This window comes from Mauremys reevesii, linkage group 10 (genome assembly GCF_016161935.1).
Source record: "Mauremys reevesii isolate NIE-2019 linkage group 10, ASM1616193v1, whole genome shotgun sequence".
NCBI lineage: Eukaryota > Metazoa > Chordata > Testudines > Geoemydidae > Mauremys > Mauremys reevesii.
Window position 1 is genome coordinate 85,315,050 of NC_052632.1, and position 17,952 is coordinate 85,333,001.

Below are 17,952 nucleotides of genomic sequence, written 5' to 3' on the forward strand. Positions count from 1 at the left end.
TTGGGTACAAGGCTCTGTGGGATTAAGGTTAGGGAGTGGCCAGAGTCTCCTGAGGGAGTGACTATTTTGGGTGCCGTTACAATGGGTATCTTCGACTTGCAGTTGTAAAGCAGTAATGGGAGATGGGTTGAGGTGAAGCCCTGGGATACGGAGCTGGGAAATGAAGAGACTACACGACATTGCAGATGGAGATTTTTGTTTTTGTTTTTCCCTCCTCTTCTGGATTTGGTACCAAAGGAAAAGTCGTCATGTGCCAGTCTACTGCCCTTATGTGATGGAAAGCGAGCGAGAGCGATGAGACCATGAGCATGGTTGATGCCACACAAAGCCGTCCATCTGGCAGCAGAAGAGCCATCACTGTCAGTGAGATAAGTATCTGTTTTGGTGAGGGCTCTGCTCATGGCCCACATTGATGCTGGTAGGGATGCCCCGTTAGCTAGGGCTGGGTTTGTAAGAAAAGGTTCCTGACTAGCTGTGGTTGTAAGAGAGACAAGGTTCCCAATTTCAGGGGCTGATGATTCCTTTGGTCAGGAGCAGTGTGTCCTAAGCAGCAGAAGGTAGCATCTAGAGGATGACTCTAGGTGTCGAGTTATTTGCCTTCCTCCCACGTTTCTCTGTCTTCTCTATTGTGTTGGCCAACACTCGCTCTTTCATTCTCCCTTCCTTGCCTTTCCTGGTGCCGTCTCCTCACGTAGGATGCGGGAAAAGGGTGCTAGGTGTGCATCCACACAGTCTGTCTTTGGGACCCATGAAGACTTAGGAGGGTATGAAAATCATGCATATTAGTGGGTGCCACAGTGGAGCAATGTCTGTCGGTGTTGACTTGGTCTTTAATCATCGCCTGGGGCTGATGTAGACCAAATGAGAGAGGGAGGCAGAGATTACGGCAAGATTTCACATACCTTCAGAGCTTTGTGTAATGCTGACTCACCCTTGGCTTTTGCAACTGCACTGCAGAGGAATTGTCCAGGAGCGCTGTCTGGAGGAGAGACTCTCAAAAGTGGACCTGAACATCCTTCTAAGCAGACGTGAACAGTCCTCAGCTTTCCTGCCTCCTGCATAACTGGCTGTGAGTAAGCGGTCGGTGCCAGTGGAATACCTCATCTATACTCGGTGTAGTATTCTTCACAGGCCGTGTGTCTCCTTGTTGGGTGCGGGGCTCTGTGGTATTAAGGCTGGGGAGGGGCCGGAGTCTGCTACATGAGAGTGACTGTCGGGTGCTGTTGCAAGGGCTGCTTTTGGTTGTATTGCTAAAGGTGTAATGGGAACAGTGTTGAGGGCGGAGCTCCCCCGTTTGGGAGAGGCGAAAAGAAGAGCCAACGTGACATTTGCCTACTGAGATGGTAACTTGCTTGTTTTTCTCCTTGTGCGGGTTTAGTACCAAGGGAAAAGAAGTCACGTATCAGTCTACTGTCCTCATGCGAAGGAAAGCGAGACCGACGAGACCGCGATCATTGTCGAAATCAGGCATTAGCTGTACATCTGGGAGCGGAGCAGTCACCGCTGTCAGTGAGATAAATGTCTGGTTTGGTGAGGGATCTGCTCATGGCCCACCTGGCTCCAGGTAGGGATGCCCCATTAGCTGGGTCTGGGTTTGTAAGAAAAGATTCCTGACTAGCTGCTCTTATGAGGGAGACAAGGTCCCCATTTTCAGGGGTTGGTTATTGGTCTGTTCACATGCAGTGTGTCCTCTGCAGCAGAAGGTTGGATCCAGGGGGGATGAATCCAGCGGGTGAGTTTCTTGCCTTGCTCTTTCTCTCTCTCTCTCTGTCTCTTCTCTAGTGTGTTGGCCAACACTCTTTCTCTCTGTCTATGTCCTTGCCTCTCCTTGTGCTGTCTCCCCTCATAGCACACGGGCAGGTGTGCTACGTGTGCATCCCCACAAGCTAGGTTTCGGGAGCTATGAACAAGTAAGAGGGGATGAAAATCATGCAGGGTAGTGGGCACTAGAGTGGAGTGTAGACTTGGTTACTGTTCATCAAGTGGGGCTGATGTAGATGGGATGGGAGAGGGAGGCAGAGATGAGTGCAAGATTAAATGCACTAATAGAGCTCTGTGTAGTGATGGTACTTACTTGACTTTATTAATTTGCAGAGGAATCATCCAGGAGCCCTCACCGGACGAGAATATGCAGAAGTGGACCTCAGCAGCCTGGACATCTTTCTAAGGAGACATGAATATTCCTCATCTTTCTGCCTTTTGCATAGCTGCCTGTGAGTAAGAGATGAGCACTTTCAATTCCTCACCTCTACTCGCTGTAGTTTTCTTCACAGGCCGTGCGCTTCCTCGTTTGTTACGAGACTCTGGGATTAAGGCTGGGGAAGGGACAAGAATCTCCTGAACAAAGTGACTATTTTGGGACAAAGTGTACTTAGATTTCCAGAAAGCCTTTGATAAGGTCCTTCACCAAAGGCTCTTATGTAAATAAAGTTATCATTGGAAAAGAGGGAAGATCCTTTCCTGGACTGAGAACTGGTTAAAAGATAGGGAACAAAGGGTAGGAATTAATGGTAAATTTTCAGAATGGAGAGAGGTAACTAGTTGTGTTCCCCATGGGTCAATGCTAGGACCGATCCTGTTCAATTTATTCATAAATAATCTGGAGAAAGGTGAGGTGGCAAAGATTGCAGATGATACTAAACTGCTCAAGATAGTTTGTGGGAACTTTTTGAAGTTCTTCACAGTGTTAATTGGATTTAACTAAGTGATTGGGCAACAAAATGGCAAATGAAATTTCATGTGGATAAATGTGAAGTAATGCACATTGGAAAAAACAACCCCAACTATACATACAATATGATGGGGGGTAATTTAGCTACAACTAATCAGGAAATAGATCTTAGGGTCATCGTGCATAGTTTTCTGAAGATGTCCACGCAGTGTGCAGCGGCAGTCAAAAAAGCAAACAGGATGTTTGGAATAATTAAGAGGAATAGAGAATAAGGCAGAGAATATCTTACTGTCCTTATATAAATCCATGGTACTCCCACATCTTGAATACTGGGTACAGATGTGGTCTCCTCATCTCAAAAAAGATATACTGGCATTAGAAAAGGTTCAAAGAAGGGCAACTAAAATGATTAGGGGTTCAGAATGGATCCCATATGAGGAGAGATTAAAGAGGCTAGGACTTTGCAGCTTGGAAAAGAGGAGATTAAGGGGGCATATGATAGAGGTATATAAAATCACAAGATGTGTGGAAAAAGTGAATAAGGAAAAATATATTTACTTCCTATAATATAAGAACTAGGGGCCACCAAATGAAATTAATGGGCAGCAGGTTTAAAATAAATAAAAGGAAGTTCTTCTTCATGGCGCACAGTCAACCTGTGGAACTCGTGAAGGCCAGGACTATAACAGGGTTAAAAGAGAACTGGATAAATTCATAGAGGTTAGGTCCATTAATGGCTATTAGCCAGGATGGGTAAGGAATGATGTCCCTAGCCTTTGTTTTTCAGAGGGTGGAGATGGATGGCAGGAGAGAGATCACTTGATAATTACCCGTTGGGTTAATTCCCTCTGGGGTACCTGGCAATGGCCAGGATACTGGGCTGGATGGATCTTTTGGTCTAAGCCAGTTTGGCCATTCTTATGTTTTTATGGGTGCCTTTACAATGGGTGCCTTCCAGTTGCAATTGTAAAGTAGTAAAGGGAGATGGGTTGAGGGCTGGGATACGGGAGACGTGAAATGAAGAGACTACATGACATTGCAGTTGGAGATGCTAATTTTTTTGTTTCCCTCCTCTGCTGAGATTAGTACCAAGGAAAAAGAAGTCATGGTCAGAGTCTACTGTCCTCATGCGATGGAAAGTGAGCGAGAGTGATGAGACCACGAGCATTGTCAAAATCAAGCATTAGGCATGCATCTGGGAGCGGAGCAGCTACTTCTGTCAGTGAGATAAGTGTCTGTTCTGGTGAGAGCTCTGCTCATGGCCCATCTGGCTCCAGGTAGGGACGTCTTGTTAGTTGGGCCTGGGTTTGTAACAAAATGTTCATGACTAGCTGTGGTTATGAGGGAGACTGGGTCCCCATTTTCAGGGTCTGCTCATTTCTCTGCTGACAAAGCGATGTGTCCTCTGCAGAAAAGGTAGGTTCCAGGTGGCGAGTTGCTTGCCTTCTTCCCGTGTTTCTCTCTCTCTCTCTTCTCTAGTGTTGGCCAACACACTCTGTCAGTCTGTCCTTGCCTCTTTTTCTGCTGTTTCACTTCATTGCACACAGGCAGGTGAGTTAGCTGTGTATCCCCAGAGGCCAGGTCTCGGGACGCATGGCGAAGTAGGAGAGGGCGAAAATAATGCGGGAAGTGTGTGAGAGTGGAGGCAGGTACTGGAAGGTCTTGTGCACCTGTAGTGTTTTTGGCAGTGATGGCTCTTCCATAGGTGGTTTGCTGTTCTTGCAGAGGGCAGCGGAGCATCTGCAGGAAGCGGACCTGCACAATCTAGCTGTTTCGCTTTGCAGTGGAGCCGAGGGCGCTCTTGTAATGTTGGAGGAGCAGGTGCGTGTTTTGTGAAATGATATTTCTCTATCCAGTATCTGCATAGTGAGGTGCCTCGTGGAGAGCAGAGAGATGCTTCTCCTATCCATGGGATGGGTCCTGGGGAAGGTCCAGCTCTGCCTGTGGCTGGCAGTGGTCTGGGATTGTCCCTTTCCTAGAGGGCTGTAGCTCCTTAGGAGTGGTGAGTGTTTTAGGCCCTGGGTAAGCTGAAGAAGAATAAAGGAGGGAGCATCAGCCAGTGACGTGTGTCTCCGTTGTTCTTCCATGCACAAATGGTGACCTAGCTTACAAGTGTTCTCTCTCTCTCTTTTCAGTCGTACTGAGATTGGTCAGATGAGAGATCGGCCAACCTGTGGCAGAGACCAAGAAGGAGCAGCCACCCAGAGCCCATCCCTAGGGATGGAAGCCGGACAATGATCTGCAGAGTAAGAGCAAATGGAAACTTGCTGAAGTTCAGTATTGAGGGAGGGCTGCAAATACTCTTGTCAGTGGAGAGAATTTGTGAGTATGAGGAGGGCCCCTGAGGAAAAGCCTCAGCATCTCACGGGGGCACGATAAGCTTGGGGGAATTCTTTGTGCCCTCTCAAGGAATTGTCAGGTGCTATGGAGTCTTCCCAAAGTGCGATAACTCTCTTTGTGGAGAGCCAGGAAGGTGACTACAGGTGCTGAGTTTGCCTCCTTCCTGTACGTGTATCTCTGCTCTCATATGTTGGCCAACATGTGCGCGCTCTCTTTCTGTCTCTCTCCTTGTCTCCTTGCATAGAACATGGGCAATGGTGGATGCTCACAGTCTAGGGCTGGAGAGCCTGCATCCCACTGGGGCATTGGGAGGGGGAAGAGAAGCATGATGGGTACTAGATCCTCCATTGGTAGTGGTGGGGGTGACTGTGGGAGTTGACTCTGACTCTGTTCATCAAGTGGGGCTGATGTACGGTGGGTGGGAGAGGGAGGGCGGCGTCTCACACACCAATAGAACTTTGGGCAGTGATGGCCCCTGTGATGGGTTGGATCACAGACACCCCCCCGGGAGCTGACAACTGATGTGCCAAGTCTACCTCTGCCCCTGCTTTCCCTGCTAGCTCAGGACTCTAGCACCCTCTTGCTGAGCCAGATACTCCCATCTGCTCCAACATAGACCCAGGGTCTGAATTACTTGCCCCAAAGCTGCAGGTTGACCTGAAAACAGCTCACAGAAGTGTGCTTGTCTTTAGCACTCAGATGCCCAACTCCCAATGGTGTACAAACACAAATAAATCCGTTTTACCCTGCATAAAGCTTATAGGGAGTAAACTCAAACATAGTTCATCCTCTGTAACACTGATAGAGAGAGATGCACAGCTGTTTGCCCCCCCTCCAGGTTAACTCTGGGTTAATTGATAAAATCACTTTTTACTTATTAATACGGAAAGTAGGATTTAAGTGGGTCCAAATAGTCACCGACCGACCAACGTGAGTCACCAAGCGAATGAAAAAGCACATATCTATGTCTAATCAAACTGAACACAGAGACTCGCACCCTCAGAGATGCTTCAGTAAGTTTTTTCCTCGGACTGGACCCCATCCAGGCTTGGGCACAATTCTTTCCCTGGTACAGCTCTTGTTCCAGCTCAGGTGGTAGCTAGGGGATTCTTCATGACTCCATGGAGCTATAAAGGTGTAATGGGAGATGGGAGAACAACCACGTACACAACACTGCAGATTCCGATGATAACTTCTGTTTTTCCCTCTTCTCTTGTGCTTAGTACCACGGAGAAAGAAGTGAAGGGTAGAGCCCACCCCCGTTGTGAGATGGAAAGCACCAAGAGCCGGGAGACCACAAGTGTTGTCGATGCCAGCCTATGGCGATGCCATCGATCTGGGAGTGGAGCAGCCGTCACCATCAGTGAGATAAGTGTCTGGTTTGGGGAGGACTCCGGTAACGGCCCATCTGCCTCCAGGCTGAGACTAGTCATTAGCTGGGGCTCGGTTTGTAGGAAAAGATTCCTGACCTGCTGTGGTTATGAGGGAGACAAGGTCCCCATTTTCAGGGGCTGGTCTTTTCTCTATCCACAAACAGTGTGTCCTATGCAGCAGAAGGTTGGATTGAGGAGGATGACTCCAGCTGTTGAGTTTCTTGACTCCATCCCACATTTTTCTCTCTCTCTCCCCTCTAATGTGTTGGCCAACACACACTGTCTCTCTCTCTTTTTCTCTGTCCTTGCCTCTCCTTGTGCTGTCTCCCTTCGTAGGACACGGGCAGGTGTGTTAGGTGTGCATCCCCACAGGCTAGGTCTTGTGAGCTATGAACAAGTAGGGGACCGAAAAGATGCAGGACAGTGGGCACTAGAGTGGAGCGGTGACTGTGGGTGTTGACTGAGTCTCTGCTCTAGTGGGGCTGATGTGGATGGGATGGGAGAGGGAGGCAGGGATGAGGGCAAGATTTCACGCATCAATTGTATTTTGTGTAGCGATGGCTCTTGCTTGGCTTATTTGCTGCACTTGCAGAGAAATCATCGGGGAGCAGCAGCAGGAGGAGAAACTAGTAGACGCGGACCTGGGCAGCCTGGACATCGTTCTAAGCACAGATTAACAGTCCTCAGCTTTCTGGCTGTGAGTAAGCGGTCGGTGCTTCGAATTCCTCATCTGTTCTCACTCCAGTTTTGTTCCTGGTCGGGTACATGGCTCTGTGGGGTTAAGAGGAGGGAAAGGCACAAGTCTCCTGTGCAGAGTGGCTGTTTTGAGTGTAGGTGCAACAGGCTGCTTTCTAGTTGTGGTCCTGAAGGTGTAACGGAAGAAGGGTTATGGGTGGAGGTCTGGGGTGCGGTAAATGGGAGAAGAACTTATGTGATGTTGCCAACTGAGATGCTAACTCGTTTGTTTCTCCTCCACCCCCTTGTGCTGGGTTCAGGACCAAGAGAAAAGAAGTGGAGGGTCAGCGTCGGCTCACCTCACGTTACGGAGCGAGTGAGAGCGGCGAGATTGCAAGCATTTTGGATGCCAGGCAAGAGCCGTCCAGCTGGGAGGCGGGCAGCCGCCACTGTCAATGAGATAAGTATCTGTTTTGGTGATTGCTCTGCTCACTGCCCACCTGAATCAGATACAAATGCCCCATTAGCTGGGACTGGGTTTGTAACAAAATATTCCTGACTAGGTGTGGTTCTGAAGGAGACAAGGTCCCCATTTTCAGGGGCTGCTCATTTCTTTGTTCACAAGCGCTGTGTCCTCTGCAGAAAAAGTTGGATCCAGGAGGTTGACTCCAGGTGGCGAGTTGCTTGCCTTCCTCCTGTGTTTTTCTGTCTCTCTCTTCTCCAGTACGTTGGCCAACACACATCCTTTCTCTTTCTGTCCTTGCTTTTCCTTGTGCTGTCTCCTTCGTGCGACACGAGCACGTGTGCTTGGTGTGCATCCCCACAGGGTAGGTCTCGGGGCCATGATGAAGTAGGAGGGACGAAAATTGTGCAAGGTAGCGGGTGCGGGAGTGGAGGGTGACTGTCAGTGTTAACTTGGTCTCTGTTCATCAAGTTTGGCAGATGTAGATGGGCTGGAAGAGGAGGCAGGGATGAGGGCAAGATTTCAAGCATCAGTGGAGATGTGTGTAGTGATGGCTCATGCTTGGCTTTTGCAGATCCATTTCAGAGGAATTTCCCAGGAGCCGTGGCCGGAGGAGAGGTTGGCAGATGTGGACATGAGAAACTGAACATCTTTCTGAGCAGACACGAACAGTCCTCGGCTTTCTGCTTCCCACATAACTGGCTGTGAGTTAGCTGTCGGTGCTTTGAATTCCTCATCTGTTCTTGCTGTACTTTTCTTCACATGCCGTGTGCTTCCTCGTTGGGCATGAGGCTCTTTGGCATTAAGGTGGGGGAAGGGCCAAGAGTCTCCTGAGCAAAGTGACTATTTTGGGTTACAATGGGTCCCTTCTAGTTGCAGGTGTAAAGTAGTGATGGGAGATGGGTTGAGGGCAGAACCGTGGGATAGAGGAGCTGTAAAATGAAGAGACTACGTGACATTGCAGACGGAGATGCTGTTTTCTTTTTTTGCTTTTCTCCCCTCTGCTGGGTTTAGTACCAAGGAAAAAGAAGTCACACGTCGGAGTCTACTGCCCTCATGCGATGGACAGTGAGTGAGAGCAGCGAGCCTGTGAGCATTGTTCATGCCAGGCAAGAGCCGTCCATCTGGGAGCCGAGCAGAGGCCATTGTCACTAAGAAGTGTCTGGTTTGGTGATTGCTCTGCTCACAGCTCAGCTCCTGGTAGGGACACCCCATTAGCAAGGTCTGGGTTTGTAAGAAAAGGTTCCTAACTAGTGGTTATGAAGGAGACAAGGTCCCCATTTTCAGGGGCTGGTCATTTCTCTGGCCAGGAGGGGTGTGTCCTCTGCAGCAGAAGGTTCGATCCAGGGGGAAGACTCCAGCTCTTGAGTTTCTAGACTCCCTCCCATGTTCTCTCTCTCTCTCTCTCTCTCTCTCTCTCTCTCCCCTCTAATGTGTTGGCCAACACACACTCTGTCTGTCTGTCTCTCACTCTCTCTGTCCTTGCTTCTTCTTGTGCTGTCTCCCTTCATAGGACATGGATAGGAGTGCTAGGTGTGCATCCCCACAGGCTAGATCTCGGGAGCTATGAACAAATAGGAGGAGATGAAAATCATGCAGGGTATTGGGCGCTAGAGTGGAGCGGTGTCTGTGGATGTTGACTCAGTCTCTGTTCATCGAGTCAAGCGGATGTAGATGGGATGGGAGAGGGAGGCAGGGATGAGGGCAAGATTAAATGCACCAGTAGTGCTGTGTGTAGTGATGGTACTTACTTGACTTTATTAGTTTGCAGAGGAAAATAAGAGCCTACCCAAAGTTGCTGACTGAAAGGGTAACTGATTTGTTTTCCCCCTTGTGCTGGGTTTAGTAGCAAGAAAAGAAGTCACAGGCCAGAGTCTACTGCCCTCGTGCAATGGAAAGAGAGCAAGAGCGATGAGTCTGCAAGCGTTGTTGATGTGGCGCAGAAGGCGTCCATCTGGGAGCGGAACCGCCACCACTCTCAATGAGATAAGTGTCTTCTTTGGTGATCGCTCTGCTCAAGGCCCATCTTGCTCGGTAGGGGCGCCCGTTAGCTGGGGCTGGGTTTGTAAGAAAAGGTTCCTGACTAGTTGTGGTTACAAGGAGGCGATGTCCCCATTTTCAGGGGCTGCTCATGTCTCTGGCCAGGACCAGTGTGTCCTCCGCAGCATATTAGATTCAGGGGATGACTCCAGCTGGTGAGTTTCTTGACTCCCTCCACGTTTTCTCTCTCTCTCCTCTAATGTGTTGGCCAACACACACTCTCTGTCTGTCTCTCACTCTCTCTGTCCTTGCCTCTTCTTGTGCTGTCTTCCTTCGTAGGACACGGGCAGGTGTGTTAGGTATGCATCCCCACAGGCTAGGTCTTGTGAGCTATGAACAAGTAGGGGACCGAAATGATGCAGGGCAGTGGGCGCTAGAGTGAAGCGGTGACTGTGGGTGTTGACTGAGTCTCTGCTCTAGTGGGGCTGATGTGGGAGGCAGGGATGAGGCAAGATTTCACGCACCAATTGAATTTTTGTAGTGAGGGCTCTTGCTTGGCTTATTTGCTGCACTTGTAGAGGTGTCCAGGAGCAGCAGCCGGAGGAGAAATTGGCAGACGTGGGCCTGAGGAGCCTGGATATTCTTCTAAGGAGACATGAACAGTCCTCAGCTTTCTGCCTCGTGCATAACTGGCTGTGGGTAAGTGGTCAGTGCTTGGAATTCCTCATCTGTACTTTCTGTGATTTTCTTCACACTTTGTTTGCTTCCTTGTTGGGTGTGGGGCTCTTTGGGATTAAGGCTGGGGAAAGGACCAGAGTCACAATTGCTAACTTTCACTGGGGAAATAAGCACCCCGACTTTGACAATAAGCCAAAAATCAAGATAAACCCATTTGAAAACAAGGCCAAAACAAGCCAATCCCTAAGAACCCCAACACTCAATGACTAGATCTCCCCTGGCGTGCAGTCTGGGACTGTGGTGGGCCCGCTGTGCCCCTCAACTAGCCGTCCCCTTTGCTCCTCCTTGTCCGTGCTTGCTGGAAGCAAAAAGCTACAAGAAGCAATAAGTTACAAGGCAAAAAGAAGCACAATTTCTGTGTGTTTTCCCCACAGGTTTGGTGTGTCTGACCAGAGTCATCTGTGCAGAGTGACTATTTCAGGTGTTGTCATGAGGTGCTTTCTACTTGTAGTCATAAAGGCGTGATGGGAGGAGGGTTCAGGGCAGAACCCCACCATGTGGGAGAGGCAAAAAGAAGCGGCTACCCAACATTGCCAATTGAGATGGTGACTGACTTGTTTTTCCGCTGGATTTAGTACCAAGGGAAAAGAAGTGACAAGTCAGAGTCTACTGCCCCCATACGATGGAAAGTGAGCGAGAGTGATGGGACTGCGAGAATTATTGATGCCTTGAAAAAGCCGTCCAACTGGGAATGGAAGAGTCATCACTGTCAATGAGATAAGTGTCTGTTTTGGTGATTGCTCTGCTCACGGCCCACCTTGCTCCTGAAAGGGATGCCCCGTTTGCTGAGGCTGTGTTTGTAAGAAAAGGTTCCTGCCTAGCTGTGGTTTTGAGAGAGAGAAGATTCCCATTTTAGGGGCTGCTCAGTTTTCTGGCCAGGAGCAGTGAGTCCTACGCAGCAGAAGGTTGCATCTAGGAGAATGAGTCCAGGTGGTGAATTGCTTGCCTTTCCCTCGTGTTTCTCTCTCTCTCTCCTCTAGTGTGTTGGCCAACACTCTTTCTCAATCTGTCCTTGCTTTTCCTTGTGCTGTCTCCCTTCTTAGGATATCGGCAGGCGAGCTAGGTGTGCACCCCCACAGGTTATGTCTTGGGAGCCATAAAGAAGTAGGAGGGGACGAAAATCATGCGGGGCAGTCGGTGCGAGACTGGAGCGATGACTGTTGGTGTTGTGGGGCTAAGACAGATCGAAAGCGACGCAGGGAAGAGGGGCTTAATTGGGCTCTATGTAGTGCAGAAGTTCTCAAACTGGGGTTTAGGTCCCGTCAGGGGGCTGCAAGGTTGTTATTTGGGGGGTTCTGAAATGTCATCCTCCATACTAAACATCACTTTGCTTCCAGCATTTATAATGGTGTTGAATATACAAAAAGTGTTTTTAATTTATAAGGGGAGGGTCACACTCAGAAGCCTTCTATGTAAAAGGGATCATCAGTACAAAAGGTTGAGAACCACTGGTGTAGTGATAGTTCTTGCTTGCCTTTATTAGTTTGCAGCGGAATTGTGCAGGAGTCTCAGCTGGAGAAGAAGCTGTCAGAAGTGGACCTGAACTGCCTGGACATCCTTCTAAGGAGACATGAACAGTCCTCAGCTTTCTACATTCTGGATAACTGGCTATGAGTAAGAAGTCAGTGTTTTCAATTCCTTATCTGTACTCACTCTTGTTTCCTTCATAGGCCGTGTGCTTCCTCGTTGGGTACGAGGCTCTTTGGGATTAAGGCTGGGGAAGGGACAAGAGTCTCCTGAGCAAAGTGACTATTTTGGGTGCAGTTAAAATGGGTCCCTTCTAGTTGCAGCTGTAAAGTAGTAATGGGAGATGGGTTGAGGGCGGAGCTGTGGGATACGGGAGATGTGAAATGAAGAGACTACGTGATATTGCAGGAGATGGTAATTATATTTTTTTTCTTCCTTTTACTTCCTTGGTACTAAACCCAGCAGTCACACATCAGAGTCTACTGTCCTCATGCGATGGAAAGTGAGTGAGAGCAGCGAGCCTGTGAGCATTGTTCATGCCAGGCAACAGCCGTCAATGTGAAGTCGAGCAGGCGCCACTGTCAGTGAGATAAGTGTCTGTTTTGCTGAGGTTCTGCTCACGGCCCATATCAGTTTCTTGACTTTCTCTGTGTTTCTCTCTCTCTCTCTCTCTTCTCTAGTGTGTTGGCCAACAATCTGTCTCTGTCCTTGCCTCTCCTTGTGCTGTCTCCTTTCATAGGACACGGGCAGGAGTGCTAGGTGTTCATCCCCACAGGCTGTGTCTCAGGAGCTATGAAGTAGGAGGATGAAAATCATGCAGGGTAGTGGGCGCTAGAGTGGAGCGGTGACCGTCAGTGTTGACTCAGTCTCTGTTCATCTAGTCGGGCTGATGTAGATGAGATGGGAGAGGAGGCAGGGATGAGTGCATTCATAGAGCTCTGTGTAGTGACAGTTCTTGCTTGGCTTTATTAGTTTGCAGAGGAATCGTCCAGGAGCCCCAGCTGGATGAGAATGTCAGAAGTGGACCTGAGCAGCCTGGACATCCTTCTAAGGAAACAAGAATAGTCCTCAGGTTTCTGCCTTCTGCATAACTGGCTGTGAGTAAGGGCTCAGTGCTTTGAACTCAGTCATCTGTACTCACTGTAGTATTCTTTATTGACCGTGTGGTTTCTTGGTGGGTACAGGGCTCTGTGGGATTAAGGGTGAGGGCCAGAGTCTGCTGTGCAGAGTGACTCTGTTGGGTGTTGTTGTAAGAGGTGCTTTGTACTTTTAGTCCTAAAGGTGTAAGGGGTAGAAGGCGGAACCCGCCGTGCGTGAGAGGAAAAGAAGAGCCTAAGAGACATTTCTGACTGAGACGGTAGCTTACTTGTTTTATCCCCTGGTTTTAGTACCAAGGAAAAAGACATCACATGTCAAAGTCTACTGCCCTTATGAGTGAGAGTGACGAGAATGCGAGCATTGTTGGTGCCAGGCAGGAGCCGTCCATCTGGGAGCAGAACAGCTGCTACTCTCACTGAGATAAGTATCTGTTTTGCTGAGGTTCTGCTCACGGCCCACCTGGCTACAGGTAGAGACACCCCGTTAGGTGGAGTGGGTTTGTAAGAAAAGGTTCCTGACTAGCTGTGGTTTTGAGGGAGACACGGTCCCCATTTTCAGGGGCTGATTTCTCTGGCCAGGATCGGTGTGTCCTCGGCAGGAGAAGGTTAGATCCATGAGGGATGACTCCAGGTGGTGAGTTGCTTGCCTTCCTCCTCTGTTTCTCTCTCTGTCTTCTCTACTCTACTGTGTTGGCCAACACACTCTCTCTCTCTCTCTCTCTCTCTCTCTCTCTCTCTCTCGGCTGTCTCCCTTCATAGGGCACGGGCAGGAGTGCTATGTGTGCATCCCCTCAGGCTAGGTCTCGGGAGCTATGAACAAGTAGGAGGGGACGAAAATCATGCATCGTAGTGGGCGCTAGAGTGGAGGGGTGACTGTAGATGTTGACTGTCTCTCTTCAAGTGGGCCTGATGTAGATAGGCAGGGATGAGGGCAAGATTACCTGCACCAATTGAATTTTGTGTAGTGATGGCTCTTGCTTCGCTCATTTCCTGCGCTTGCAGAGGAATTGTCCAGGAGCAGCAGCTGAAGGAGAAAGTGGCAGACGCGGACCTGAGGAGCCTGGACATCCTTCTAAGCAGACATGAAAGGTCCTCAGATTTCTGCCTCCCGCACAACTGGCTGTGAGTAAGCGGTCAGTGCTTGGAATCCCTCATCTGTACTGGCTCCGGTTTTGTTCAGAGGCTCTGAATTTCTTCATTGGACATGGTGCTCTGTGGGATTCAGACGAAGCAAAGGCACAAGTCTTCTGTGCAAAGTGAGTATCTTGGATGTAGGTGCAGTGGGCTGCTTTTTAGTTGTAGTGCTAAAGCTGTAATGGGAGGAGGGTTGAGGGCGGAGCCCTGAGGTGTGGTAGATGCGAGAAGAAGAACCTATGCACGTTGCAGACTGAGATGCTAACTGATTTGTTTTTCCCCCTAGTGCTGGGTTTAGTACCAAGTGCAGAGTCAGAGTCCACTCCGCACATGCCATGGAAAGGGAGCGAGAGCTGGGAGATTCTAAGCATTGTTGATGCCAGGGAAGAGCCATCCAGCTGGGAGTGGAGCAAGGACCACTGTCAGTGAGATAAGTGTCTTGTTAGGTGAAGGCTCTGCTGTGGTTACAAGGGAGACAAGGTCCCTATTTTCAGGGGCTGCTCAGTCCTCTGGCCAGTACAGGTGTGTCCTCTGCAGCGGAAGGTTGGATCCAGGAGGATGACTCCAGGTGACAAGTTGCTTGCCTGCCTTCCTCCCGTGTTTCTCATTTTCTCTCTCTGTCTCTTTAGTGTGTTGGCCAACACTCTCTCTTAATCTGTCCTGTCCTTTCCTTGTGCCATCTCCCTTCTTAGGACACAGGCAGGCCTGTGAGGTGTGCATCTCCACAGGTTAGGTCTTGAAAGCCCTGGAGTAGTAGGAGGGGCGAAAACCATGCGGGGTAGTGGAGTGCGAGAGTGGAGCAGTGACTGTCAGTGTTGAATCGGTCTCTGTTCAAGTGGGGCTGATGTAGATGGGTGGAAGAGGAGGCAGGATTGAGGCAACATTTCAAGCACCATTAGAACTGTGTGTAGAGATGGCGCATGCTTGGCTTTTGCAGCTGCATTTCCAGAGGAATTGTCCAGGAGCTTGAGCCGGAGGAGAAACTGGCAGAGGTGGATCTGAGCAGCTTGGACATGGTTCTAACCAGACAGGAACAGTCCTCAGCTTTCTGCCTTCTGAACACCTGGCTGTGAGTAAGCGGTCAGTGCTTTCAATTCCTTATCTGTACTCGCTGTAGTTTACTTCACAGGCCTTGTGCTTCCTCCTTGGGTACCGGGCACAGTGGTATTAAGGCTGGGGAAGGGACAGGAGTCTCCTGAGCAAAGTGACTATTTTGGGTGCAGTTACAATGGATCCCTTCTAGTTGCAGATGTATAGTAGTAATAGAAGATGGTTTGATGGCGGGCCGTGGGATATGGGAGATGAAGAGACTACGTGACATTGCAGATGGAGATGCTAATTTGTTTGTTTTTCTCTCCTCTGCTGGGTTTAGTACCAAGGAAAAATAAGTCACATGTCAGAGTCTACTGCCCTCATGCAATGGAAAGTGAGTGAGAGCAGCGAGCCTCTGAGCATTGTTCATGCCAGGCAAGAGCCGTTCATTTGGGAGCCAAGCAGATGCCACTGTCAGTGAGATAAGTGTCTGTTTTGCTGAGGGTTCTGTTATCAGCCAATCTGACTCCAGGTACAGACACCCTGTTAGCTGGGGCTGGTTTGTCAGAAGAGTTTCCTGACTAGCTGGGGAGACAAGGTCCCCATTTTCAGGGGCTTGTCATTGCTCTGTTCACAAGCAGTGTGTCCTCCGCAGGAGAAGGTTGGATCCAGGAGGATGACTCCAGATGGTGAGTTACTTGCCTTTCTCCTGTGTTTCTCTCTCTCTTCTCTAGTGTGTTGGCCAACACTCTTTTTCTCTCTCTCTCTCTGTCTCTGTCCTTGCCTCTCCTTGTGCCGTCTCCCTTCATAGAACAGGGGCAGGAGTGCTAGGTGTGCATCCCCACAGGCTTGGTCTCGGGAGCTATGAACAAGTAGGAGGGGATGAAAATCATGCAGGATAGTGGGCGCCAGAGTGAGGCAGTATCTGTGGATGTTGACTCAGTCTCTGTTCATTGAGTCTGGCGGATATAGATGGAATGGGAGAGGGAGGCAGGGATGAGGACATTCATAGAGCTCTGTGTAATGATGGTCCTTGCTTGGCTTTATTAGTTTGCAGAGGAATTGTCCAGGAGCCCTCGCCGGAGGAGAATATGCAGAAGTGGATCTGAGAAGCCTGGACATCCTTCTAAGGAGACATGAATAGTCCTCGGGTTTCTGCATAACTGGCTGTTCCTCATCTGTACTTGCTGTAGTTTTCTTCACAGGCCGTGTGCTTCCTCCTTGGGTGCAGGGCTCTGTGGCTGGGAGGGCCCAGAATCTGCTCTGCAGAGTGACTATGTTGGGTGCCATTAAGAGGGCCAATGCAGAGAGGAGAAAAGGGGCCTGAACCCTGATTACAGGACAGTCACCCTTTCTTTAGTAAAATACTCCTCCTTCTTTTTACTCGGTGTGGGTGGGGCGGAAGTCCCCAATGTGAAAAGATCTGGAAATGAACAGGTAAGGGAGGATCCTGCTGAGTGTCTCCTTTCGATCAATCCTCCATCTCTCAGCGACACCCTTCCAGACTTACCTTCCTACCTCACCAAGAAAATAACTTTGTGCTCCTAACCAGAAACCAGGGAGAAGGTAGTCTTTTTTTTTTTTTACCAGAAAGGACCCCTCTTCCTTGTGGCGCAGTCCTGTTAGTAGGGTTAGGTGCACCCACGTGCTGGCTCGAATACCACCGCATGTGATTACAACACCTGAACATCAACACATTTCAGAAAGGACCGCCACATCAATCCCTTCGGACGTAGCCCTAGGAATCTCCTCTGTCTATCTCCAAAGAGAGACAAGGCCTGGAATTTGGACACAGCTGAGGAGCTGTCGAATCTCTACAGTTGAACACTCATCAGTGCGGCGGTGTCTTTCTTGTGCACAAGAAAACAAAGGGTCAAAGTTGTGGTTGGTTGAGCGGTGTAAATTGGGCAGGGCAAAGGACTTGCGGAAGGATGAGGTGGAAGTGAGGGTGTGAAAGGGCCCCCACCTCACCTGTTCATTTCTAGACGGTGTGACATTTGCATGGTTGGGCCATTTCTTGGCTTTTTTGAGAAAAGGGGCGAATTTTCCAATGGCTTCCACCATCCCCTTACAGCTGCCCCTTCGCCACACTATGTTGCATCTGACCTGGATAGGTCGCAAGTAAGATTTCACTTCAAATCTCAAAGTCAGTAGAAATAATTGTGGGGGAATTTCCTGTCACTAAGAGAAACAGAAGCTCAAGCCTTCTCAAGGGGTGGGGTGTTGCTCAGCCACAGGCACAAAAAGGCTCCCCTAGTTTAAGCGTGCGAGGGATAAGACGTTACAGCCTCGTTACAGGGCAGTCATTTTGCCGGGCATGTCAAAGTGACCTGTGGTTTAATTTGCTTGGCAAAGGAGACCCAAACCTTCCTTACAGGGTGGCCCTTAAGCCAGGGGCGTTCGAATGGGGCAGAGAGAAAAGCGTTGTAAAGGAGAGACCTCCGTTCCCTCAGGAGGCGTAGTCTCATTGCCCAGCAAGTGCCAGCAGCCCAAGAGGAGCTAGAAAGGGAGACCTGCACCCTTCTCACAGGGATTGGTCAGTGGCAAAGAGCATTCTAAAGGCTAGGTCCTAAGGAGCTCAAAGCCACAGAGACCTTGTGGTGATCTGCGTGTAATGTAATATCTCATTGTAAGGTGATGTGGCCAGCAAGAGTTAATTAACTCACAAACTGACCTTGACCTGTGGCCAAACTTTAAGGACTGGTTAGGAAGATCTGTAAAGGAATTAGAGGTTTGAAATGCAGCCTGCATTGTTAGAAGGGTAAATGTTAGCTCAGGTCTTGTCTATTGCTATAGCTGTGATTCAAAGATCAAAAAAGCAAAATAGGAAGACACTGGAGTGAGATAGCGTTATTGTCTATATCGGGGATGGCAACCTTTCACAAGTGGTGTGCTGAGCCTTCATTTATTCACTCTAAAATTTATTACTGGCATGAAACGTTAATGTTTTTCAGAAGATCTCTTTAGTTTCTATGTCTATAT

General features: G+C 49.3%; 1 long non-coding RNA gene across 3 annotated transcripts; it reads left to right on the forward strand.

Annotated features, from left to right (window-relative positions):
• The first annotated feature begins 705 nt into the window (after positions 1 to 705).
• Positions 706 to 13,208, forward strand: LOC120373961. 3 transcript variants are annotated; one of them, XR_005585825.1, is made up of 6 exons: positions 706 to 1,069; positions 1,379 to 1,564; positions 11,724 to 11,861; positions 12,170 to 12,209; positions 12,680 to 12,804; positions 13,096 to 13,208. It is a non-coding gene; the product is annotated as an uncharacterized LOC120373961 (long non-coding RNA). The 3 variants fall into 3 exon arrangements; XR_005585826.1 differs by having other exon boundaries at positions 11,724 to 11,854; XR_005585827.1 differs by having other exon boundaries at positions 11,724 to 11,854; positions 12,173 to 12,209.
• The last annotated feature ends 4,744 nt before the right edge of the window (positions 13,209 to 17,952 follow it).